Genomic DNA, 26,241 nt, shown 5'->3' with positions numbered 1-26,241 from the left:
TCCTGCCAGATTAAGGCAGGAGTTTGGGTGTTGAACGCAGAGCACAGCTCCAGGCATGTGGCACAATTCCAGGCACCTTCCATAGCACAAGTGGAAATGCAAAGTGTCTAAAGCACTTGGGCACATCCAGGGCAGCGCTGGATGCCTGTGACTGCAGTTTTGGTACCTCTGTCTCACCAAAACCACTTTTAAGACTCTCAAGTCCTTTGTTCAACCTCAGCTTGAGTGTTTGCAAGTGTGCTTGCTGATGGAAAGCGGATCACCAGGGAAGACAATGGAAAGATTTCCCTGTGTGGGTCACCAAAGCAAGCTTTGAGGAAAAAATGTTTTTTTCTCAGCCTGTTTCTCAGCAAGGGAATAAGCTTGGGCAAAAGGCTGCTAATACTGGCACAGTGGCCATGCAGCTGCATGACACAGCATAGACCTGGCTGAATTCACTGAGGTTTCACATTCATGCACAAAATTTTCACTTCGGAGTGGCATGCTTGGGAACCGTCCTTTTGTATAAATTTGTCCTGTACTCCCCACTGCCTGTCCTGATTTATTTGACTGAAGCACGACTGCCCTGACCAGAATCCAAACCAACTCTGGCCAGGTGGGTAATCCCCTTGTCTCCCTGTGCTGCAGAATGCTTTACCCCCAGACCACTTAGCTCCAGCGCTGAGCAGTGTGGCTGTAATTGCACAGTTCCTTGCATGAGCTGTCCGGATATTTATGCAGCTTTGTGGGCAGGCTTCATAGCCCACACTATTTCATGCAGCTGTGTCTAGACTCTTCTTAGTTCCCCAGGCAGCAGGTCTGAAGGCCCCGAGCTATGAGATGAAGCACAGACAAATGTTTGTGTATTTATATAACTTCCCTGATTAATCTTTTGAGTGCATCATGGCCTTTCATATGTTCAGCCTACTAGGGAAGGCAGTGGTTTTAGCTCTGTTTCACAAGAAGAGGACCAAGAAACAGCAAGGGCTAAGACAAAAATCTCATTTCTCACGTTGGCCTTTGTCCCTTTATCCACAGCCCTTCGTATCAGTGTTTATTTGGCTCTGCCTTTATAGCTGCCTGCCCGAATGAGAGGTCCTCTGGGTGCAGAGGTTCACTCGCACATAAGAAAGGTCTACAGACAAGGTGGATCGAGATTGCACCCAGCACCACCGGAGAGTTTTGGGAGTTGCTCAGAGCTCAGCTCCAGTGCAGACCGAAGTGGCCGAGAGGAAATGGGCAGCCAGGTGAACCACAGGCAGCCACTTTGCGTGTCCATCTGTCCAAGCTGTTTGGGCCTTGGCTCTTGCCCCTGCCAAAGCCATGGCCGATGGTTTCTGCAGGGGAAATTCATGCTCCTTGCAGCCTCTCTCTGCTTCCGCAGGGCCCTCCCATGAAGCCATGTGGCAGGTAGGGCACACAGGGTCTACAACAGCATGCGGGCATGATGCAGAGGAGGGGGGATAGGAGGCTGTCATGGTTTAGCCCCAGCCAGCAACTGAGCCCCACACAGGCGCTTACTCACTGCCCCCACCCCAGTGGGCTGGGGGAGAGAACTGGAAGGGCCAAAGTAAGAAAACTCATGGCTTGAGATAAGAACAGTTCAATAATTAAAATAAAACAGTAATAGTAATAATAACAATAGTAGTATAATAAAAGGAAAATAATGAGAGAAAGAGAGAGGAAACCTCGGGTGGGGGGGAACGGGACCAAAGAAACCCCAAGTGATGCAACCGCTTACCACCTGCTGACTGGTGCCACTGGTCCCCGAGCCACGATCGCTGCTTCCCACAGCTGACTCCCCCCAGTTAATATACTGGACATGACGTTATATGGTATGGAATATCCCTGTGGCCAGTTTGGATCAGCTCTTTTGGCTGTGCCCCCTCCCCTCCCGGCTTCTTATACACCCGGCAGATCATAGGAAGCTGGAAAAGTCCTTGACTAGTATAAACTCTACTTAGCAATGACTAAAACATCAGAGTGTAATCAACATTATTCTCATACTAAATCCATAACACAACACTGTACCAGCTACAGTAAAGAAAATTAACTCTATCCCAGCTGAAACCATGACAGAGGTGAAGACCATCACCAGGCATATCCTGTCTTTGTGCTTAGAGGAGGCCAGCAGAGATCTGCTGACAGGAAAAGATCAATCCTGGATTCATGAGACCACATTCTCACACTACGGTCAGCAGTTATGGTGGTGGTGAAGAGAGGAAAGAGGCCTCCAGCATGCAGACAGGGCATTGGTTTACTGGAAAAGGAAGAAGGGTTTTTAGGGAGCTGCTGAAAGGAAGCAGGTTTAAGAGTGTCTCAATGTCTTATCATAGAAAAGTCTAGAAGGCTATAGGACTCCGCTGAGAACAATCTCATAGCAGTGATGTTTGGCAGCTGCTACATCCAGTTAGTAAATCTTTGCTAGCGTGAACACCCCTTAATAGCCCTGAGCAGCCTCACCTGGGGCTCCCCTGCACCTCCCCACAGCTCCATTTAAGCTCAGCCTGAGGCCACTAGCCCTTTCTTCAACTTAGTGTGGGTATGCCCATGTCTGGCCCTGCCTCTGGGATGGGTCTCAGCTGTGCAGGTAACTTGTTTCTGAGGTAGACCCTTGGATGTGCATCTTAGTTTGTTTCCAGCCTGGGCTTTGACCTTGGCTCTTGGAGGATGGTTTTTGGAGTCTTGTTGCAGCCTGGTCTCCAGCTCTGGCTCTGCTTCCCTTTGCTCCTGCCTGGAATGCCTGGATGGACCCTGGAGGTGGCTCCATGCTTGCCCTGCCTGGGACTGTTGGTGAACTGCCTGCCCTGGAGGGGTTACACCTGGTGGGTGAGGGCACTGCTTATGCTGGGATCGCCCTTGGCTCCCAGATCCCCTTTCTTTAGGGATCAGCCACCCTCGTGCTCCCTGGTGGTCTCCTGTCCGGTCTGAGATTATACATAACTTCCTGAGAATGCCTGAATAGCTGCTTCCTCTCAAAGAAAGGAGTTGGAGCAAATGAAGGACGTGTAGGCTTCAAGGTCAGTGTTAGAGTGGCTAATTTTAGGTTTTGGAGTGGCTGCAGAACTTGATAAGGTGTTGGTGCTTCCCATGGGTTCTCAGGGAAAAGTAAAGCATCTTAAAATGGGATCTGGAGCAGCCAGAATTCCGTGCAGATAGCAGCCAGAGCTGAGCTCATAAGGAGCACTGAGCCCAGGGACTGTTTTTTACTTTTATACTATTGTTGAAGAAAACGCTGCCTGCGTTGGAGATCTGGTAGCTCTTGCCATCAGCAGGGTATAAACTGAGGATGTCTGTTGGGTTCAGCCTCTCCGGAGAGCCTGTAAGGACCTCGCTGGGGCACAAGTGAGCACTATGCTGTGACCTGCTCATGCTGGGCTCCTCCTTTAGTTACCAGGAAAAATGGGCATGGTTAGGGTGTGATTGTTTTAGTTACCTATTCTAGGAGAATCTAAACTTTGCTATTGTAAGTGCTTATTTTTCTCCAGTGACTAAAGGGAAGTCAAGATGACTAATGAGCATCGAAGATTATGCAAGTTGTGTCCCATGCCTGGTGTCTGGGGGCACGAAAACGTCAAGATCAGACATGCCTACAGAGTTCAGACAGCAGAAGTATGAGAAACTATAGGATGTCGGCTTGGGATCTAAGCTCCTAAATTTTGCTTAGGTGAGCTGCCAAAATCCCTTTTGGATCTAGCCTGGCACACATGGCATAAAGGTCAGAGCAGGAGCTGGGGCCCCCTTCTTCAACCCAGTGCCTTTCCAACTGCTGAACTGCTTTTTCTTCCTTCCAACTAGGAAACCGCTGGTAATGGGGCCATGCAGTCCCCCATCTTCCCTGCCAGCCTCTGTGACCCATTTCTTGCTCTCTGGCAGGCATGGCTGTGGGGTTCACTTCAATTTCAGATATCATATATACAGAGTAAATGATTTTATAACTATGACTTATTAGCTTCTTGGGCTTACTTGCTATTTTAGGCTTATTTTTCAGCTTCAAGCTCTAGCTAAATGGACTTTCCCTTGCTGAAAATCTGCCTTCAGAGCAGGAAGGAACTTGACTTTGTGAAGATTTATGTTCCTTTTAACCTAATTATGTGACTATTTGTAACAATAAGCTTCAGTTCTACTTCAGATAGTAAAACTTCTGTAAGCAGTTATTTGCTCCAGGCTATAAGGTATCTACTACTGAAATACAATGAAATGAAGGAACTCATGCATATAAAACATTGAAAATGTGTTATTAAAGTCTGGACCATGTCTTGAATTGTTTGTGCAGAAGTCTAAGGATGTGGAGCTGGAAATAGAATGTGTGTGGAGCAACACAAGAAAATGTTAACTGGTAAAAAACAATTAAGGTCATTTTAAATGAGCTTTAAATGCTTTCTGGCTGAAATGAAAACAAGTGAAAAAACATCTATAGATGTGTAGGTGTAGGGAAAGCAGATTATTTTACTGTTATTGAGAAAGCATGAAATGAGGAAAAGGTGTTTCTTTGTTTCAAAGAACCTTAAGAAGTTCTGAGACAAAGCACTTTAACCATTTTTGGTCTGACTGACATTTCCACCCAACCGAACTTTATTTTAGCAGTAAACGTGCCTGAAGGTTTTAAGCAAAGTTTCACCTCAGCGAGGACTTCATCTCCCTGTTATTTCATTCCCCCTTATTTCTTACTCTGTGCAGCTGCTGGGTTTTTTTCCTTTAATTAAAAATATAGTTTACGGGCAGCAATAACAAGATCTCCCCTGTTGCTGGCACAGCGCAGGGCCTCCATCCTGCCTGGGGCACCCTGTCCCTGGGGGTGCCCCCCAAGAAATGGTGGCCAAGGAGGGCTGACAGTGCCGTTAGCTGTGGGACAGAGGGAATGGTGGCAGCGGGGCTGCCTCCAGCAGCAAGAGACGAGCGGCCATCTGCTCTCGGTGCGCATCCAGGAGCAGGACGCCATCCTGGGGTGGGGGTTTGCCTTCAGCTGCCTCTTGACCCTGGGAGTTGTGGTGACACTTGAGGCCTTGCAGGACCTGCGAGGGAACCCTCAGGCTGTTGCCTCACAGGGTGGGTGCTGTAACAAGCGCTTATTTTTATCAGATATTCTCCTCGGGGTGTTTCCGCTGTTATTTTTTTTTGGCACACATTTTTTCTTGCGTAGAATGGACCAGAAGAAGCAGTAAGAGGAAAGCACAGCTGTATCACCCGCCGCCCCTGAGGCGCAGGGTGTGCAAGCGGGCAGCATGTCCCCTCTGGCCCCAGCTGGCCATGCGTCCCTCAGGTGCCCTAAGCACCGGCGCGGAGCGTGTCGGCTTCACGCTGCCGTAAGCTGGCAGCGGCCCCGCTCCCCTGAAGGGAGCTGAGGTGGAACGTGCCGGAAGGGCCTGTCAGCCATCTTGTCAGTGCCATCTTGGCAGGGCCCTGTGGTTGAGGGGAAGCAGCTGGGTGTCTGTGGTAAGGGCTGCTGGCAGTCCTGTCCCTGCTGGTACCCCCCGCTGTGCCTCAGTGTGGGTTTCCAAAGGAAAGTGCCTGTTTCTGTTAACTGAACCCAAAAACGCTTCTGATTTACATCTGTCCGCACAAGCATAACAGCCCTGTGCATCGCTTCTGCCATCTGTTCTCCCTCTGCACAACTCTCCTGACAGTAAAGATTGCTTTTCTGCTTTCCTCCTCTCACTCTCACCTGGCTTTCCCTCCCTCTCTCTCCTCCCTCAGTCCTTGTAAAATCTCCTCTCTGTTCTGAGTTCTTTTTCAGCAGTACTTTTGTCTCCTCGTCCTCCTCAATTCTGGAGACCTTTCTTATGCAGGCAGATCAAATTCTTTATCTTTGTCTCCCACGCTTGTTTCCACTACTATTTCTGCCAACCTGCCTCTCATTTAACCAATTCTCTGCTTCATTTTCTTTATCTCTCACCTACCTTTTCCTTTTCCATCACTAATCTTTACTCTGCCTTTAGAAAAGTGTCCATCCCTCACAGCCTCCTCAGATGTCAGTCCTCCAGGCACTGCTCTGGCCTGTGACAATGTCCACTTTCTCCTCCTACGCTTTTGCTTCTTACCCTCCCATCACATGCCTCTGTCCACCCCACACCCTTTCTCCTCTTCTCTGCCCCCAGTTGTTGATGGGGATCATCACTCAGCCGATTTCTCCAATGTCAATTCATGTTTCTTTTGTCTTCTCTTTGCAGTCTCCTCCTCTTGCCCCCACAACACCCGTGATTCATCTTGCACGCTCCTTCCTCAGGTTGCATGGTCCAGCCTGACAACGCCAGGCTCTGCCTTCCATCCCACACCCTTTTGGTTACAGGAATACCTGGCATGAATGCAGTTGCCCTTCTCCAGTGCGTATGTGACTTCTTTCTCAGAAACTGTGGTGCTGTACTTAGCAGTTCTCTGGGTTAATCAAATCCCAAATCCATGCTTTTGTCTTCTCTTGGCCAGAACTCCGTAGTCTCCTGGTTTCCCTGCTATGCCTCTAGCAGCTTTTTTTTTAGAACAAATCTTCCTCCCTGACTTCTTTAGGTTTCCTAGAGGAGGACTCTCTCCTTCATTCTCTTCCATTCTCCCTCCACACCTCATCTCTGGATAATCTCAGAAATAGAAAAACCAGAGATCTCTATATGCTGCGCAATGTACAGAGCGAACGCCTCGGGTGCTTCTGGCCCACCTCCCTTTGAGTTAGAACCTCAGGACAGCCAGGTACCCACTACAGTTTAGGGTGGTCCTTACTCTGCCTTTCTAAACTCACCACTGCATCTGTTTTAATCACAAGAGATAGCATAGAAATTGTATCTATCATCTGCTATTGCTATAGCTGTCACATCACTTAGCAAACTTATTGGGAATTCATGACTCTGCACCCTAATGTGTGCGGAAAGCAGCAAACAATGGCCTTCTCTTCATTAGGATTTTCACATGCTTCTTTTTTACTGATGGGTTGTTTAAGGAATAGAGACACCTTCTCAAAAGACACCTGAACAATTGACCTCTCTCCAAACATCATTGACACAGGTTAACTCTGACTTTTCTTGAACACCCAGCTTTGTTACCTCACAAGATTTTTGGTTATGGACATTTAGCTCCTGCTTCCCTGTCAAAAACCATGCCAGCTGATCCTGTCCTTGATGCTTCCCATAAACCGCAAAAGCACGTGAACATTGCATGAGTAGAGCAATGGGGTGGAAGTGAGCTGGGTCAGTGCGCAGGGCTGTGCTTGTGCTTCATTAGAAAAGGCAAAAGAAAGCTTGGCAGAGTGACATTATGGTGGGCCCAAGCAAAGCACCAGTGCTTTCAATCTAGAATTAAATAACTTTCTGAAAGGTGTGAAAGTAGGGATCAAAAAGGTCTTTGTTCTTATAAACCTCAAAGGAGAATTAACTTGGTTTAGGTTTACACTTTAACAGGTGGGGTTTTTTTTAGTTTTAACCACTTCATCTGTGACTGCTTTGAAGGTCAGACAGTTTCACATTGGCTTTTCATGGGAAGCTGAAGGTCTTTCAGATTGTTTGCTGCCTATTCAAGCTGTGTCAGGGGAGGCTTAGACTGGATATTAGGAAAAATTACTTCCCTAAAAGAGTGGTCAGGCCCTGGCACAGGCTGCCCAGAGAGGTGGGGGAGTCACCGTCCCTGGAGGTATTTAAAAGATGTGTAGACACAGCACTTCAGGGCATGGTTCAGGAGACATGGTAGTGTTGGGTGAACGGCTGGACTTGATCCTTGAGGCCTTTTCCAACCTTAATGATTCTGTGATTCCATGAATCCAGCAATATTCCTAATCAACTATTCAATTATGAAGACTTCAGTAGTTCAACCTTCTTGGGTAACAGTCACTCTCTTGTCCATCTTGTTGCAATAAGCCTTTTATAAGTGTATAAAAAAATATCTGGTTGTGACCAAGTTCCTTTGAGTGCAATGACACTTGGGATCAGGGGATTAATATGGAAAGTCACCAAAAAGCATAGCTGGTATCTCTATTTCAAGAAGTCTCACACTGCTCATTCCCAACACTTGTGTACCGCTGCCTGCAGAGCTGCGGCTCTGCCACCACAACACCAAGGGCTGTTGCTGCTAAAGGGTGGCTCTGAACTGCAGTTCTGAGAGCAATTTGATAATCTGTGAGCCGTTTCTGATAGCAAGGATGGGAGTGGGAGGAAAGGCATAAAACCGGCACAGCTGGGGTTTGTTCCCCACCTGAGCCTTGTTCCCAGGTCTGAACCAGGATGGGGAAGGTGAGAGAGGGCAAGCTTGTGAGAGGAGCTCCTTGAATAGCTTGATTTAGACTAGCTATGGTTTTGGGTTTTTTCTTCCTACTCTTGCCATCCTTCTGTTTGATTATCTCAGTACCTATTTGAGGGGAGTGTTTTGTTTCGTGCCAGTAAGTACATGCAGCGTTGTCAGGCAGAATCCTTATTTCTACAGGGGTATTTTAGAGCTTGTTTGGGCCAATAAGCTGAGCTGCTTGGAGCAGCAAATCGGAACCGAACACTTATGCCTAGGGGTAGCTGATGCTATATGATGGCTTGAGGGTCTTGCAAAGAAGAGGTGCTCTCACCCACCCGCTGAGCTGCTTAGGGCTTATCTTGTGTTTCTCTTTCTGAACACACGGTGGCAGCACATGCTCTAAGCACCAGTTACAATATTAAAAAAAAAAAAAAAAAAAACAACTTTTAATCCTTTTCTTTACAGTAGCCTGTAAGACATGAAAGAAGTATTTATTCTCCCATGCCTAAATATCTGATCTTTTCCTTTATAAAAATGAAATCTATTCCTTATTCTTCCCTTTTAATTCAGTTCTGCCCTTATTCCTAATATTGCTTATTTTTCTCCTGGTGCTGGGTCCTATTGCTCTGAATCACAATGCTCTGTGTGCAAGATGGTGCTTCCCTCGCGTAGCTAACAGAGGGTTAGGGATTTTGCTGATAGATTGGTCTGTAGCTCGGGGTGGTGCAATGGGAAAACCAATTCCTGGCATTGGAGTAGGAAAAGTTTCATCAAAGGAATCTGTCAAGGGTGGAATTAAGAAGGCAGCTCAGAGGAAGAGGACCTTCAGAAGCAGTTGTGGGGGGACAAATTCTTGCTATGAATATATGGCATGAGGATTTGGTGTGTCTGTCTTGGATTAGAAGCTTTTAGGTGAGCTGAATTTATGAAGGGCCCTTATAAATTTCTTTTTTCCTTATCTTTTCTCTACTTACGAGGGTCGTGTGGGTGGCAACAATGTTCTTCCTCCGAAGAGACCCTCAGTTTTCTCTGTCGGGGGATGAATATATGGAAGGCATCTCTCGTTGGCTGTATTTCAGATCCCTGTGAGTGTCACGCCACCCTCCTTTCGTGTCCCACGGCTGCCCTCTGGTGTTGCTGGGGCTCTGTGGCGGGCCTGGCCCAGTGGCAGGCTGGCATTAAGCAGTTTTGCCTGCAGACTGGGTAGCCTTCACTTACCGTGCCTTTTGTTTCCTGTTGCTTATCTTTTGCCATTCCTGCTGTTTGTGGGCATGATTCTAGGCCCAGACTTAAATTAACAACCTCTAAGACCATTTTGTTATAACTGACATTTTTTTCCATACAAGGTAACTTCTTCCAACTATATTTGTGTTCTTTACTACATGCTTCTGCACCTCTGTTTCCTCGATGCACCAACGGATTTGACCTCTCATGTTTGATGTATATAACTGTTTAATCTGTGATACAGTGAGAACTTAACACCAGAAAACCAGAAGAAATGATCTTCTGTTTTTGCAGTAAAGCCATCCATGGCTATTCACTCACATCGGGGGGTGACAGTTTTGGTCCAGCAAGCCAGACAATCAAATTAAATAAATCGGGAGCACCTTGTGTTCACTATTCCAAGCTTTCTGGAGCCACCAGTGGTGTGGGCGGTCTGTAGGAGATGCTCTGGAGCCGGCTGCTGTGCTGCCCAGAGGTACAGGCTTAACTGGAGACTGGATAAAACCCTGACAAGGAGCAGAAGTGGCCCATTGCACTGCTCAGCTCAGAGTGACACCTGAGCAACACAGACCTCCTGTAATCTGGTTTTTTATTTTTTGAAAAGAAAAAGGAGTTGCTGTCTGGAACACAGGTGGCTTAAATTGCAAATTAGTCTGTATCTAACCAGTGGAGAACAGGGAAAAGAAAATTTTGAGAACCTTATTTCCTCAGGCCCTTGCTCTCTAATGCCTTCATTAATCTCTCCGTTAACTTGAGCAAGCCACAGAACTGAGCGGTACTGGACTGCACTCCAAAGGAGTGGCTGCGCTGCCCTTAGGAAAGCCAGAGAACACTTGCTGACGGTAAAGATATAAATGCATAAGCCAGATGTGGAGCTAGAAATGAAGATGACAGAAATAACAGAGGCAGAAGGCAGCAAGTATGTGAAATTCAAGGCTTAAAAGTGTGCGCGTTTTCTCACTGAATGCACGTATGTACCTAGCTATATGAATAAATAATGCTTTCTAGCAGAAGTGTGGGAAAATAAACCATTACTGGATTTAAGCTCAAAGTGATGCAGAAGGAACCCATCTATTGCCCAGGACTGATGTGCCTTGGACAGCTGCTCATGTGCAAAGGCAGAGAACAGGAGTATATTCTTGCTTTTCTAAGCACCAGAGAAGAACTGACCATGTGGACGTAATCATTTGTCCCTGGAGAATGCTCTCCTTGTACACAGAACTCTATTAGATGTGTGAAATTGAGAAGTATCCTTTACCACCTTTAAGGGTCAGACTTTTACAAAGACTACCCTAAAACTGACAGCAGAATCCTGAGGAGAGCTGTCCTGGGGGGAGGCAGGGAAGGAATTGGTCCATGCTCTGTACTGCCTTTGGGAGAGACAGCCCGAGTCCCGAAGATCCAAGGGTATTGGAAGCAAGTCTTAGCAAAGCACTTTCAACCCTAAAGAGGTTAATTGAAAGGGCCTTAGTCCTAATGACAGTAAGAGCAAACTACAGGTCATTCCCAGAGGTTTCCTGTCGAGAGTATTGACACAGTGTTCCTGCAGCAGGATGATCAGGAGAGGAGTCTCTCTTGTGTTCTGGGAATTAAGACAAACAAAGCATCAGTGCTCCCACATAGCCTTGGCCAACTTCCAGGTCTCATTGGTGGGAAAGAAGTATTAATTGAAACTTGCCAGAAACTTCTTACTGGCATTGCTGAAAGGGGTCTCGGAAACAGTCCTCTTGATTTCTAGGGCTTGATATTAATTCTTCATCTAACTGTATAATCTGCAAATTAAATACGACAGTGGACACAGTTTAAAGAATATGAGCTTATGTGATTTGCGGTAAAGCACAAGACACATCCCTGAACATCCCTATTTTTCCAAATCTAGGAATGGTACACATCTCATCTGAAGACTGCAGCACACATACCTGGGGGGGAGTGGTGAAATTAGAATCTGATCTTTCTTCAGATAGTACCAGTGAAATTAAGACTAGTCACCTACTGAAGCTTTGCTGAGCAGAAAGCAGTAAGAAAGCCCTGGAGTAAGGGACTGTCAGGAGGTGGGTGCTAGGGAGAAGCCCTCCTTCTATCAAACAGCCCCCAGGGTGCTGCGGAGATCTTGGGCAGCTGCAAGGAGGATGTGGGGTTGGGGTGTCCAGTCACCCACCCATCTTTGGTCATCAGAGGTGTCCAAACAGATCCAGGATGGAGATGAATCTGCAGAGAGGATGGGGCCCGCTGCAGTGCAAACAATTCAAGGAAGTCTCTGGAAAAAGGGATCCTGCAGAAACTGGTGTCAGGTGCTCAGTGAGAGCTCAGGTGCTGAGCAAAGCAGGTGCCTTGGCCCAGAGTGATTTCTGAGCAACCCACATAGTAAATTAATAGTTGCCTTCCACAGCAGTCTGTAGGGTGTGTCAAGCGCCCACCCCAGGGGGCCTGAGGCCTTGGGCAGTTTGATGGGGAGGGGTGTTGTAATGTGAACCTGTAGTAATAACAGGTTGGTGATGTTCTGCTCAACAGAAAGCCTTTATGGGATCTCAACTGTCTTGTGCTTAGTAATTATTTAGGAATTATTGTATAAGTGCATGTAGTGGTGGGGAGGCAGTTACCTGCCCTCAGTCCAATGACATTGCGTGCGGGGTCCCACCAGAGCAATTGGCCTTGCTGCCTTCTTTGGAACCGGCGATGATGTGTTTATTATTCCTGAGTTCTTACACTAGCACACAGTCAATGCTGTAGAAGAAAACAGGATGAGCTGGTGGCGTGGATCTTTTTTGAGCTGGGAAAGTTTGTTGGAGTTGATGACATCAGTGACGCTGGACCTAGGAGACTACCCTTTCCTTTGTAGTGCCTGTGAAGTGGTTTAAGCATATGATAGATGGGGCTATAAAAAAGTGACTCATGCTGGTTTAACTTATCTTCCCATTTCAAGCTTTATGTTCTGGGTTTTTCTTTCCTATCTGTCCTGTGTCACCTCCCTCTCACGTCCCACTATGTCTGCTGTCTAGCTGGCTCCCTCCTTCCCTCTAGCTCTTACAGGTTTCCTTCTGCTTTACCTCTTTTTATTTGCCCAAGCCCACCTTGCCCCTTCGTGTCTTTCTCCCAGTTGTCTGCACGTCCCCTTTTCATCTCTATCTGTTGTTCCATGCATCCTCCATTCCCCTGGTGTTATGGGAGGACTTTGAGCTCTACCTCTTCTATTTTTTAATTAGGTAGAAGCATTCAAGTTATCTAACCAACCCATGTTAGCTGATCCCAACCTCAGTGCTGATTCTTTAATGCGGGGTAACACATTTAACTGGGTAAAATGGAGCTAAGGGGTAGGTTGAGGAGATGCATTTGGGGAGCACCAATTCCCAGGCAATATCCAGGTGGATTTCCAAGGGCAGATAGAGGGCTACAAAGCCGGTAGCAGGACTGATTTTAACTCCAAAAGTGGCGTAAGACTCTAAGCAGGACCTGCCTAAGAGTGGGTGACATCTCCATGCCTGCAATGTGGCAAGTGCGCAAATGCAGGGTGCTAATGAACCTGTTGCTTTTCAGGTTCCCGCTCCAAATGACAGGCAGAAAAGTGTTGGGATGACCCTTATACCTGATCCTGTCTCATCAGTCCTGCAACTGCAAGGACTAGCACCTGCCCAGAGACTCCAGCCAGCATCACCCCAGTGACCATGTTCCACTTCTTGCTGATCATTGTGCCTTTTGGTCAGAGGTAAGAGCAGCCCAGCTGCTGATTATGCAAACCTCCCTTTTTGGGTGTACCATGTTTTTATTGTTCATGAAAGCTGAAAGAAAAAGATGTTTCACGTTCTAGCAACTTTGAGATGGGATACTTTGCATTTTTCTTTGTCACTGTGTCGCATAAGCCATCCCAGTGACACCTAAGGGAAGTGGGGAAGACACAGGGAAGGTGCTTAGAAATGGCCCTGTGTGGCCAGGTGTCCTAACCTCAGTTCTCACTTGAAATGTGTACCAGAGCTTCAAAGACCAAAGAGAAATACTGGCATTGCCTGTAAACTGAATTCTTGCTGTTTTGAAAGAATCGCCCAGCTGTTGCCTCAGGAACTCTAACATGAAATCAAATGCGTTGGCAGTGGAGCCATGCAACCAGGCACACTGAGGCCATGGTGGGAGGACTGGCTGCCTGAGGTGAAACCCAGCACACCTGGGTATTCACAGCCACCTAATGCCCAGCTGCCTCCTCCCCACTGCTAGATTTGCCTTAAGCATTGGGATTTTGGAGGGGAAGAACAATGTTGTCAGCATTCAGCTCTGAAGGTGGAGGCCACGGAAGCACTTGTGTGTGAAGCCCCAGTGCTGGGGCGGGCAGTGGTTTGCTGCTTCAGGTGTCCAAACTGCAGGAGTTTGCAGACTCTGGACATCATGCCTTGTTTTGCTGGTTTGACTGTACAATTCAGTGTCGGGGGGGGGGGTGGGGGGGGTGGGTTGTTCTTGCTTTTTTTTTAAGGCAAAACTGTCTCATTTCCTTGGTTAGGGAAAAAACACCCTATACAAACAGCTTGGATTCTGATGCAGAAATATAGCATGCAGGGAACAGGCACCTCGGCGTGAGCCTTGAGCTGGGGCTTGCTTCTTCCAAGTCCACAGTAGCAGCTCAGGGCCAGCTCAGCAGAGAGCTCTCTAAGGCTGAATTTTCCACTTTGGTTTGAGGGGTGGCTTTGGGACAGTCTGCACAGAGGTCTGTGACGGCTGTGTCTGCGTCAGTCCTGCCTGTGTCACAGCTCTGAGGGGAGGCCACTGATGGGGGTGTGCTTGTTCAGAAATGAACAGATGAAGGTGTGCAGCATGCTGGGCAGGTTTTCTTCTTTTCTCTGTATTTCTAAATAAGTATAAACATCAGTCCTTCAGCTAACGGAGAAAATCTAGGCTGTTTAAAGGGAGATTATTTTCTGTGTCAGCAATCTGTCCTGCCTATTCCTCTGTCAATCAGTGCGACTATATAAGATAACTGCTTCAATGTTAGGGACTACAGCAGAGAAAACTAACTGAAAATGTTTCTGCATGATTCTCTGAAGTATACACCCCTGAAAATAAAGCCTCCTTTGGTGTCTTGCCCTAAACCTTCACAAGAAATCTTGCCTCTTCCATCAGGAAGCAGAGTGTTTGAAGTGATGCGTGGATATTTAGGCCGCACAGAGCAGACCAAGAATTTGCAGATCCTAAAATGAGTGAGTTTCACATTGGAGGAGTTTTTACTTTTAAACAGATCAGGCTTAAACATAAGCCCAGTTGTTCTTGTGTGTTTGGCATCAGATTTCCTGTAGAAGTAATAGTAATAAGGTGTTTAAATAATGACCTTTCCCCTTTGCCAGCTTTTTCTGTCATCCTGAAGCTAGCTTAAGAGTTTGCTGTGGAAATTCAAACTTGCCAGGCCATATGCATAAGATTAGAGTTTGACTATGAAACAAGAAACAAAAGGAACTGAATTAAGTCTTCTTATCTGAATACACATCTTCAGCAGTGATCACTTGTAATCAAAATTCCTTCCCTGATTTCCTGCTGGAGACACTAGGCTGCAAGCCTGGCTGCAGTGCAGGGGGAGCGAACGCAAACCTATTTTTCGTTGCTGTGGTGCTAGGAATAAATAGCCTTTTTTAGGATGGTCTCCAAAATACCACTGGAGCTTGCTAGCTAACACACAGTCGTGCAACTTCTGAATTATCTGCATCCTTTTGTATTCCAATTTATCCTGTGTTTCCTTACTTAAAATGTTGTTTTCCATATGGGGATGCAGCTTCCTTCCTCACTGGCTTTTCATGTTCCCAGTGTGAACAAGAGCGTGAATGAGATACCTGCTACCTACCACCAGCTTTTTTCCCCAAGAAACTAAGTGGCAGCCTGGCAATCTCTGCGATCACTTGTTTTTAGCCAGTTGCTTCTTGAGGTCTGAAATTGTGTGAAATGCTGTGACACTGAGCTTCGTCATTACAAAAATGGCTGGGGAGATGGAGGTCTTGGATGAATTCTTTTCCTTAGTCCTGTGAAATAACTGAGGTGGGAGGACTTTTTCCATGGTGTGAACTTGCAGTTGGACTGTGCCGTGCAGTACAAAGAAAGATGTGACCTTGAACTGTACAATCTTGACTCTATTTGATAAGCACCTCGCAGTTCTGGCTTAGAGAGTATCATAAAGCCGAGACGCGCAGTTTTCATCACCTCTGTAAGGTGCCTACAGGCCTCTTGCAGAGCCCCTGGCTCCGCACACAAGGCCAAGCACATTAAAAATTCACTGGCTGAATTGTCCCTGTGAATGTGTCCTTTAACGTATCTCTGCAACTTTGTGATGGGGCTTAGCCCATCCAGTGCGATGTCGATGATACAGACAGATACCAGGCCCTGCCTCTGGTCTTTATCCAGAGCAGCCGCGCACAAGCCATTGCAAAAAGAAAGAAAAACAGTAAAAATGTGCTTGATATAGCTTCATGACAGCGCACTGTGGAATATGCTTTTTCACTTTAAACTCTGTAAGAAAAGGAAGTAAATTTGATCTCTGCTCCTTGCCTAGAGTTCTCTAGGTTTCTTTCTATAGCAGTCAAGTGAGACAAAGCCAGTAAAAATATATCCTGTTCTAGCCATTGGTCTCACCCTGCTCCAGCTGCAACTGTCTGCTTGGCCTCACCAGATGAAATTTTACTGCTGGAGCTTGGGCTATGAAACTGAGCGGGTTTTATGAGGAACTGCTTTAAATCTCCTGTGTTACTCATCTCCCCCCAGTGAAATATTTAGCAGAAGAGCAAGGGAAAGAGCAGTCCAGGAGAGAGGTGTGAAAACACTACTAGCAATGGCTGCTGAAAAAGTCACCGTTTGCTCACAGAGCCCCGCCGTCGTGTTTGCTTAGATTTCCTGTTTGAAGCACAGGCTCTGGTGTTGATCGCCAGTACCAGATAAAGATCATTTTTAATGGTAAGCCAGTATGGCTAAGAAGCACTACATGAATCAGGGCGATCGTATTGTTTCTATAGAGACTGCTGGTTCTGTAGCAGAAAGCATTAAGCACAGCCATTAGGAGCAGAGACCATGTCCTTTTCTGTAAAGCAACCTTCATCTGAGATTGGGACTCTTAACAGCCCTTGTTTCCTGAACAAATCTCTCCTCAGGATGGGGGCTCTTCCCCTGGATTCTCCCTAAATACAGACAGAGATGTAGATATAGACAGGGCCTACTTCCGAGAGCTCCCACGCATAAGACAAGTAATTCTTGAACCTAAGGGTAATTCCAGCTCTAGCTGTTAACTCTGCACACCACAAATTTCTTTGCATGATCAGGACCTTGTTCCATACATCTGCTATATCGATTCGCTTGTAGTATTTCCTTTTTTACTGAGATGTCCTTTTTGTACCGTGATCCCTCAGTATGTACTTTCCTGTAAGCGCTCCCCGTGGCTGGGTCTGGACTGCGGCACGTTCTCCCAGTGCTGGGGCCAGGCGTTCGGCTCCCTGAAATCCCTGCCAATTCTAATCTGCACCTCAAGTGACTTGGCGCCCATTTCTCACAAAGACCCTCGGTATCCTACACCTCTGTGCACACCCCAGATACTTCTGTTTATCTTTGCCTGATTAGGGCTCATCTGCTGCAGAGTTTCTGCAGATGTTTCTTTATTTAAACCATACTTTATGAAGGGAAGGAAAGGAGAGACACATGCAGAGGAAGGAGGTGTGTTTCATAGCATCGCCTACTCTGAAGTGACTCTGATGCCAGGAAAATGTGCGTATCGCTCATAATTCTTTTTGTCTCATTTGTTCTTCCCTCCTACTCCCCCCTGAAAATAAAAAAACACCAACAGGAATTCCTTGCTTCCTTACTTACTATTTAAATCTCTGTCTACAGTAAACCAAGAAGGTCTATCAGTGAGGCAGTATGTGGTCAGAAGATGGTTGGAACAGCTCAGCAGGAAATTTGGTAGGAAAATACAACTTCAGCAGCTTAGCAGGCTTTATTTTTAGGGCACATGAGCTTGTTTAACTCTCAGATGCAAACTGCCAAATTTCTATTGTTGTCAGATGGCTCACGTCCCACCAGGCTGAGTCAAACCGGTGACTCACGGGCAAGGAGGAATCGCTTTGGTGATGCATTGTGATTTTTTTTTCTTCTCTCCTCTAGTCTAAGATGTCGAAGAAGATAAAACTTCCAGTCTGAGATGATAAAACTAGTTTGCAAAACTAGTTTCCAGCTTGCTCTGGTTAAAAAGTCCTGTTTGTAATAAAAAAAAACCATTGCACTGCAGAATTGCTTGAAAAGCACCTGAGGTATTGAAGTTGGGTGTTTTTGCAGTTGGTGTGGGCTGTCTCTGCTCCTGCTCTGGGCTGGCCAGGTGTGAGCCAAGCCCTGAATGGAAACAACGGGGCCGTGTTAGCTCAGTGCTGTTCCTTGGCCAGCAACCCCTGCCGAGAGTCGGGATTTATTAAACCTGGAGCACGGTGCTAGACTGAGGCAGGGACAGGGATTTCAGGTGTGAGCTGGCTGGCATCTAGCCAGCTTGGCAAGTGGATGTAAATCCTGTGGAAGATTCAAGTCCATATGTTATTTGGGGAAATTCACATTCTAATTCCAGCACACAGTCTTTCTCTCAGCCCCACTCCTCCCAAATCCTTACCCTCCTCTGTAGTGCAAACTGCTCCTTCTAGATGTCCCATGTCCCTAAATTAGTTCCTTGAGAGGGATACATGTGGGATTATCTCAGACTCCTTACTGTGCTTGCTTCTTACCCTTCTGCTCTTTAAAGCATTGTGTGCAGTTGGATACCGGCTGGGATACAACAAGGACATGCTTTCAGGCCATCGCCCATAGAGATTAGAAATAACTTAGGACATTTCTGCTGTTTTTTTGCTTACCGCCTGCTCTGAAGCAGGTCGGGGTCTGGTGCCTTGCAGGAGAGTAGCAGCTGAGCAGCACGGGGCAGGTGTTGCTGTGAGCACTCCTGTATCTTACCTCCAGGTGTGCAGCTACTCGTGGGTCAGTCCGTAGCAGCGCTGGAAGGCAGTGAGCCTGACTGGAGGAGGGGGTTAACATTATTTCTTACAAGAAATATTGTAAGGTGCTTACAGCACCTTGCAAAGATCTTGTCAATTCACTCAGAAGTTATTTAGAAAGAACCAGATATTTTTTCTGTTATCACAGTCACCAAGAGGTGTTTGGAGTTAGTGGCTTGTCACCTTGCCCGCTGGGCATGTTGTTACGAGCGCTTGTTCCCCTACATGTGAGCTTTCTCTTCCACAGTAGCATGCACGAGGCATCGCTGTCTGGCAGCGGTTGAGGCCCTGAGGACGTGAACTGTTGTTGTCAGCACTGAATTATGCTTGAGCATGCCCCTTAAAATGAATAACAAGTGTCTCTAAGACAGCATCTTGTTCTGTAAAGCCTTGTCAGTGTGGAAAAAGATGGATGGCCTTAGCAGAAGGTACAATTAAAGACTTATTTAGTAGCCTACTACAGTGTGGCACTTCTGCTTATAGCAGGCTTATATTGGGTTAACTTCCAGTGACTTATGTACTGACAGGTCTGTTAGGAGTTCATAGTTTAGTAACTATATAAGTTTGTTTTCTGTTTATTTTACTTTACTCATTGTGAGTTTCTTACTGTAGCATGTCCTCGGGCCCTTCACTGAAGTGTCAGATCACACAAGGTGAGAGGCTTTGGTGTCGGACAAATCCACGTGTGACTTCTAAAATCCCTAAATAGCTAAAATGCGTGGTCCTGCAAGTTTTACGTTGGTCAAAGCCTGGCTCAAGGCTGTGGCAGTCTGTCACAGGCAAGGACTTCTCAGGAACTCAGGCGTTTGGCCTCACTGCTTGACAGTGGCTATCCCGATTTATTTTGCCCCTCTTTGGCCTTGTGACTGATCCACACACTCAAACTGTCCCACTCTAACAGGAATAGAGTGATAACTGTCCCTCCTCAGCTGCAAGCTTGCTGATAACTGCAAAGGATGCTTTTAAGTGTTGTTTGTTTATTTTCCAAGGGCACGTTGCTATGTCAGCAGAAGGTACTCTGCTGCTATGAGAGCTGGAGTGCAAACCCAAACAGGTTAAGATAACTCAATAAAAATGGAGTATGAGTCAGGCTCTCAAAGTAATGAAGGTGATTGTTTGCTGGGGGATGTGTGCAGCCAGCTAGGTTATGCACTGTAAATGATGTGCAATAGGGTCATTTCTGTTGGAACTGTGAAATAGTGTTTGAATCACCCTTGATATTTCTGATCTGAACTACAGGCATGCTGCCTGTGTGCACACCTCTAAGGATGAGATGGCTTTGGTGAGGTGCTAGTCTGATCAGCTAGGGAGTTTAAATGCTCAGGTGTTGGATTTAAGACCTCACATGGAACTCAAAATCCACCTCCACTATACACCTACCCTTTACCTTGGGGGCGGGGCCCTGATGCACTGACCTGATCTCCAAAGCTGGCTTGTTCCTGTCGTCCCACCCCCACGGATGCCCTCCCCTCAGTTGTGCCGGCACAGACACTGGTGGGATAGAGCTGTTAATAGGAGCCTGGTTAAATGATCCAGGCTAAAAAATTAAACCCCCAGTTTGGGGGGAGGTGTTGGAAAAAGAGTTATTTAAGCCAGATCATTGTGGTGATCTGGTAGGCAACGTGACCTCCTAAGCAGTTGTTGCACAGCTTGAGGGCAGTGGAAGAGCCAGATTGGGATGTGGGGAGATGAGCGGGTGGCAGCCTCTGACATCAGTTTTGTTGTCCTCCACCCCTCAAAAAAAAAAGGGACATTTGAACTATGAACCCTGGTTTCCGAGAGTATCAGTTAACCAACATGAGTTGTGTTTAAAGGGGCAGGTGTAGAATGAATGTTCGGGAATATGAGTGTCTGCTGCATGACAGTGTCTTATGCATACCTCCCCGTCCTCATTTCTACCTGTGGTCCCTAGCTGCTCTGCAAGTTTGATACGATGAGATAATACATGGGAACAAGACAGGAATCTGAACCGCCAAAGGGCAACCATATTTATGGCTGTGCCAACATCATGGCAAAGGGGTCTTACCAACATTCCCCTTTCTTTTGGGTTGGGATGGCTCTACCGCACAGGTATGCCTTCTTTCACACACGCAAGTGGGAGTGGGGTTGGAAAAGAAAAATTATTCTCATGAGCAATGCTGAGAGAAGATGCATTTCAAATTATATAATCAGCAATGCAAAATCTTCAGGTCAGTGGAGGAATTTTAATAGGAACCCTTGGCCTCTTGCTCTGTGGCCTCTTAGCTGTACATGTGCCAAGTGACCACTGCCAGCAGTGAAAACAGTACAACCAAGGACTAGAAAGAGAGGATGCTTTCTCCAGATATTACTGCGGGAACATTTAGTAGGATGTGATTGTTGGGCTTGAGGCTGAAGTTTGTCCTCTGATAAATCTGAATCCTCTTCCTGCACAAATCTGAAAATGAATCAAGGTCTCCTCAGACTTCTCCCTTGGTACGGCCGCAGTCAGGTAGTTACATGCCTGGCTCTGTACTGATTTTTAAGTCATTTTGTATACTTGTTATTGCTCATGTGCAGGAAGTCTTGTTTCTCTTCTGATAGCTCTACAGTTCCATGAGAGAATCTCAACCCAGTTGTAACCTCAGGCTCCATGAGTGGTGCTGATCATGCTGTTTGTACCAGAAAATATTCTCTTGCTAAAATGTCTCTACTGCCTTGCCCAGAGCATCATGGTCAGCAGCTGACCTCGCTGAACCATGCCCTGTGCTTACACAAGACCTTATTGTGGTGGTTTTTCAGTCTAGGTTGTGATCACAGGTTCTGCACAAGGCTGTAATGGATGGTGACAGAGCAGGCTGGGAGTTGTAATGTTAATGACGACAGGATGTCACTATTAGAACACAGGATAACTTTTTTAACTTGTGTGACCTATTGAAAACTTGTAAAAGTATTTCCCAGCAAAGACACTACATCTGTGCGGTACGAAGCAGTCCTCCCTGTGATATCTCTGTGCCGATCTGATGCTGTGCCACGGGACGTCCCTGTGTAAAGCATTTTTCCCAAATCCCTGATGCAGCTAATACTGATTTAGCATATGAAATAACACCTCCGCTGCCTGTCAGCTGCTAAATCAGCATTATTCAAATGTGCCATGTGGTTCTCGGGCTCCCTGTGTAAGATCTCGGCGTTCGCTTTTGCAGAGATGACTTTTCTGCCATCTCGCTTCCAGAGATAACTCAGCTTGATGCCAGCTTTGGAAACAGCACGGTCCTCCCAGGGCCCAAGAGATATTTCAAGATTAATTTTTTTCTGTTAATGTGAGGACACAAACTTTGTACCATGGTTAGGTTTGAAATTAATGGGTAACAGCCGAAACACCAAGTCCAGAAAGACATCTTTCTTTTCCTTATAGAAGATACCTACCCTCGCTTTCTTTTTGAGTTGAGTGTGCAGTAACAGCAAACGAACTCCTTCCAGCAAGGCACGAGAAGTAGGAAATGCGAGGGCCTGCAGACGTGCAGGCTGAAGGGAGGGCGGTTGTGGGAGGCACAAGCAGGGACAGAAGGTGTTTTGGCAGCCCAGGCTCTGACTTCGTCATCCTGCGCAGGAGGGAGAGGTGGGAGTTCAAGGAAACAAACCTATTAAAATAGGTTCAGTGGCAACTGCTCTGGTCTCAACTGGTGGTCTGAGGATGCTGACTCTCAGAAGTGATCTAGTGACTGAGCTCCACAAAAGTATTCCATGACTGCAGAGACGACTGAGTTAATGATGCGCTGCCTCAGGAGGAGTTGGGGGACTTCTATAAAACAACAAAAAGAATGACCGGTTTCCCATGCTTATGGTTTCCAGGAAATTCTCCATGTCTGCTGGATGTACTCAGAGTTTGAGATGTACAGGAAAACTTAAATTTAAATATTATTCCAGTTAATATGTATATTTATAGAAGTCAGAATAAATGATCACACTCACACATACTGTTTTTCCGGAAAAAACATTCCTCTTTCATTATGCACACACATGCACACAGACACATAAAAGAGCAAATAGTGCAAAACATGTGCGTTGTTAAGTTCTATACAATATTTACATTGGTCAAAATTCCCCAGGCAGAGAAAAGCTAGCACAGGCTTTTCTTAGCTACTGGGCAGTTAAGTATTCTGGGGAAATGTATGCACAGTGAGCCTAAAGAGAAACCACCCAGCTCCTCGCCCATCCCACTGTGTTAGGTGTGTGTGTCCTGTTGGTTTTGCACGGAAGTTAAATTTGAGAAGTAAAACAAAGAACAGGCAGCAGTGTTAAACGTTATTTCAAAGTGAAGTGACAGTTTTCACAGAGAAAAAACCAGGAATCGTGCTATGCTTCTTGCTGTGAAATGTGTCCATTGTACAGGGGTTAAAATCACTGCGTTAAATGACAAGATTAAGACCGTCCATCTTGTGCCCTCACCTTCCCCTGCCCCAGCAGGCTCCAAAACTCGGCCAGCCCCTTTCCCCACGAGGAAGCCGGGCAGGCACAGCCCTTCGCCTGCCCACGTTGGCTCTCCCTACGGCTCCGCCTGGCAATCTGTCACGCTTCTGTCGCTGCAAACTCGCTACGTTTCACATCTACAGCAAAAAGCGCAGCAAGGGGCAGAATGAGCCCTCACTAATGTACCCAGGTATTGACAGAACAAACATGAAACGGAGAAGATTCCAGCAGCTGGAATTGGTACCTAGAGAAAAGGATCTTTGACCACTGCTGTGGGAAGTAAAAAAGATGTTTTGAGTAGATCTCCCTCACTTTCTAGGCTCTTTAAGTGCATCATCTTGAATCTCCCACGAACTTAATTTTCTAAACAAGAGGCCTCCGTAGCACAGCATCTCGGAGGTGATTTGAGCTCTGGCCCTCAGGAGTGTGTCAGAGAGCGAATGCATGGCTCGTACCCAGACAGGGCTCCTGGGGTAAGCTTGAGGTCAGCATTCAGAAGTTAAAATTACAGTGTTTCCGGCATTAGAGGGGGAAACACGGCTTGGACTTCTAATCTGATGAAGAATAGCTCTGCTTCTTTCTTAAATTAATGCTGAGCAATGTAATCTCCTTACTGAAATGAGGACTGTTTTGTTTCTGCTCTTAAATCCTACCCAAAGAACCATTTGCAGTCTGTCCTTTCAGATGCAGCAAAGCTTTGGGGTTATCCTGTGCTTAGGGTTACATTTGCTCGGCCGGCGCAGCGAGACGCAGCCTGGCTTTCGGTGGTCACCGGCTGCTGAGCGGGGCTGGCAGCGTGCGGGAGCCTGGCAGGGCTGCCTCCAGCCCACACGCCTCTGCCGCTTTTGCTTGGACTTTGCAGCCCAAGTCAACGATAATTTGAGCATCTCCTCGCAGTGCTCGGCGGCGTGCTCTGGAAACAGCCTCGGCTGCTCCTCTCGGTTCCCTCACGCCTCCTATTTTTGCTTTCTCCAGATAGAGCACTGTGTAGATGTGCTTTCACAGGGCCCGTTGCTGTCTGTTGCCGCCCCTGTCCTGAGGCAGCGTTTCAGAGATGGTAATTTCCTGCCTGTTTTACAGCAAATCCACCCACCAGGAATGACATGGAGTCTTACTGGGGAGCTCTAGTGGCACTGGCCTTCAAGAAGGTCATCAGAGGTGCCGTCTAATCTTATGGGTGTGATGGGTCCCCTTTTCCTTCACCAGCTGTTTGTCAGAGGGAAGCCCTCTCTGGGTTATGCAGCAGTTCTTTGCCAGGTAGGGAGCAGGGAGGGAGAGCAGACAGTCCTCTCCATCGCCCTTGCAGCACCACACAGAGAACTTCTGAAAAATCTCATGGGGATATTTTTAGAGGGCCCTAGAGGCTGACTCTGTGCAGCAGGTCTGCAGTGGGCAAGCTTAGGAAGCTCTCTGATGAGCAGCTGTGTACTTGCACATGCAGCACAGGAACTCCATCCTCCTTACACAGGGAGCCAGGACATGACTTTTACATGTGACCTGTGCTGCCTCCTTGCCCTTGCATTTCAGAGACTTCAGCCTGAGTAGTTTGCACTGATTCTGCAAAGCCGGTAAAGATTTATGCTGTCCCATGAACACTGGGCACCTTTCATCTGAAGTAGAGCCTGTTGTGTTACTAACAGAAATCTCCCGTAAGAGGAGGGGCTTTCATGGTGACTGTAGTACAAGGCCCTGCTTCCTCCTGTCGTGACACCTACCGTGAAATCTCAGACTGGCATGGCATTTTGCATAGGTGTGCATATACAAAGGTGAGTTTGGGCAGAGAAGTTTTTCATGTTGCTTTTCAGAGCTTCAGCTTTCCAGCAGGGCAATGAGTTGCAAAGCGTGCGGTGAGCTTATAGTGAATGAATCGTGTAGGGGGAGGACTAGGGAATAGGAAAAGTGAGCTGGCTGGGAGCAATGAAACCCTTGACTGTTGCTGTATGTTTAGCATCGGAGAGGATCGCTGGGCCCTGTCTCTCGGCTTCAGCCAGATAAAGGCGTCGACTTCTAATTAATTTGATTTTTTGCTTTTAAGCTTATAGTTCTGGTGTGTGCTGTTTGCTGACAATAGCCCTTTGTCACACAGGGGAGAAGGAACACTCAGCTGCACCTCAGCCAGAAAACCTGTGAATCCACTTTTCTTTTACCATCGTTCCTTCCAGCTTGGCTTTACCAACATCTGAAAAATGACTTTTCCTCTCTCTGAATGCATAATTGGTTATTTATACACAAACCGTAGAGCATTTACTTGGTATACCTGACCTAGAAAAAAAGATTAGTCAAGAACTATCCTACCAGATGTGAGTGTCCGTCAACATATGATCTCCATATAATTTATAAGGTATTAAATTACAAAATAATGAATCTTTTCAGTTAGCGTTTTGGCACATGATGATAGTATTACATTTTATGTGAGAATATTGACCACAGCTCTTGCCCCATAAAACTGCAAACAGAAATTTGTAAGCATTGGCACTAGTTTCACTTAGAAAAAGACACCCATTATGCTCAGATTACAGTTAAGCTATGTATGTACTGCCTGGAGGTTGTCCAGTCACACGCAGTTCTTTCCCCCTTCTTTTTTAACATTTCCTTGAGAAGGCTAGACAGTGGTTTCTAGGCTAGCTTTTTTTTTCTTCCCTTGGATTTAACTAGAGGAAGGTCTGCAGAGCGCACAGCAGAAGGTCTTCCAGGATTGTTGCAAACAAGATATTCCTCTGCTGTCAGCTCTGAGGTGCTGGGCCAAATTCTGCTCTCACTCACCCCGGAGCGACTGAGCAGCCACCACACGTGAGAACAGGCCTGTCCCATGAAGCTCCCAAGCCCCACGTAACTCGGGAATCTCATCTTTCCGCTTCTTGCTTGCAAGCGGAAAGACACAGCTTTAAAATAAGATTTACAAGCTGACAGTTACGTGTTGCCCATTGAGAGCAAGCTGGCATGTAAGCAAGTTTCTCATCTCTCTTTGTAAAACTGAAACAATAAGGGGTTTTGCCTCAGAGAAGAGCACTTACTCATGTACCATATATTTTTCTTGCAGATAGGGCGAGGGTTTGAAATGCACCCTCAGTTTTTTAGTGAATCCTTCCCACTCCCATTCCTTTTATCTCCCATCCCTAAAAACAGAGCACTTGTCTCATTAAGTACAACTTTTAAAGGCCAGTTAACGGTGGGGCAGGGGAATCGGGGTGCCCCGCTTCTGTCGCGCGGCATAGCATGTGCCGGAGTCGGTTTCACAACCCTCTGTCCTTCCCTTGACAGCGCTGCAGTGTGAAGGATGGTTTGCTGTATACAGAAAACCCTGCCTGTTCCGAAGCCTGTAAAATCCCTCTTGGCTCGCTTTGCATTTTGATCTGAAGTTATGGAAACGGCTTCTCTGAAATATAGACACTTTATGGCAAGTGTTGAAACAGGCTCATCAGCCAAA

At 46.7% G+C, this 26,241-nt stretch overlaps 1 long non-coding RNA gene across 1 annotated transcript in view; it reads left to right on the top strand.

Annotated features, from left to right (window-relative positions):
* Positions 1–3,581: 3,581 nt before the first annotated feature.
* LOC142063178 (uncharacterized) overlaps positions 3,582–26,241 on the top strand; it is a 95,989-nt gene continuing 73,329 nt past the window's right edge. The window contains exons 1-2 of the long non-coding RNA XR_012662668.1: positions 3,582–3,697; positions 12,940–13,108. This is a non-coding gene — a long non-coding RNA (uncharacterized LOC142063178). The remainder of the gene's footprint in view (positions 3,698–12,939; positions 13,109–26,241) is intronic.

The sequence above is a fragment of the Phalacrocorax aristotelis genome, chromosome 11, assembly GCF_949628215.1.
Source record: "Phalacrocorax aristotelis chromosome 11, bGulAri2.1, whole genome shotgun sequence".
NCBI lineage: Eukaryota > Metazoa > Chordata > Aves > Suliformes > Phalacrocoracidae > Phalacrocorax > Phalacrocorax aristotelis.
This window is presented reverse-complemented; position numbering and strand designations above follow the sequence as displayed.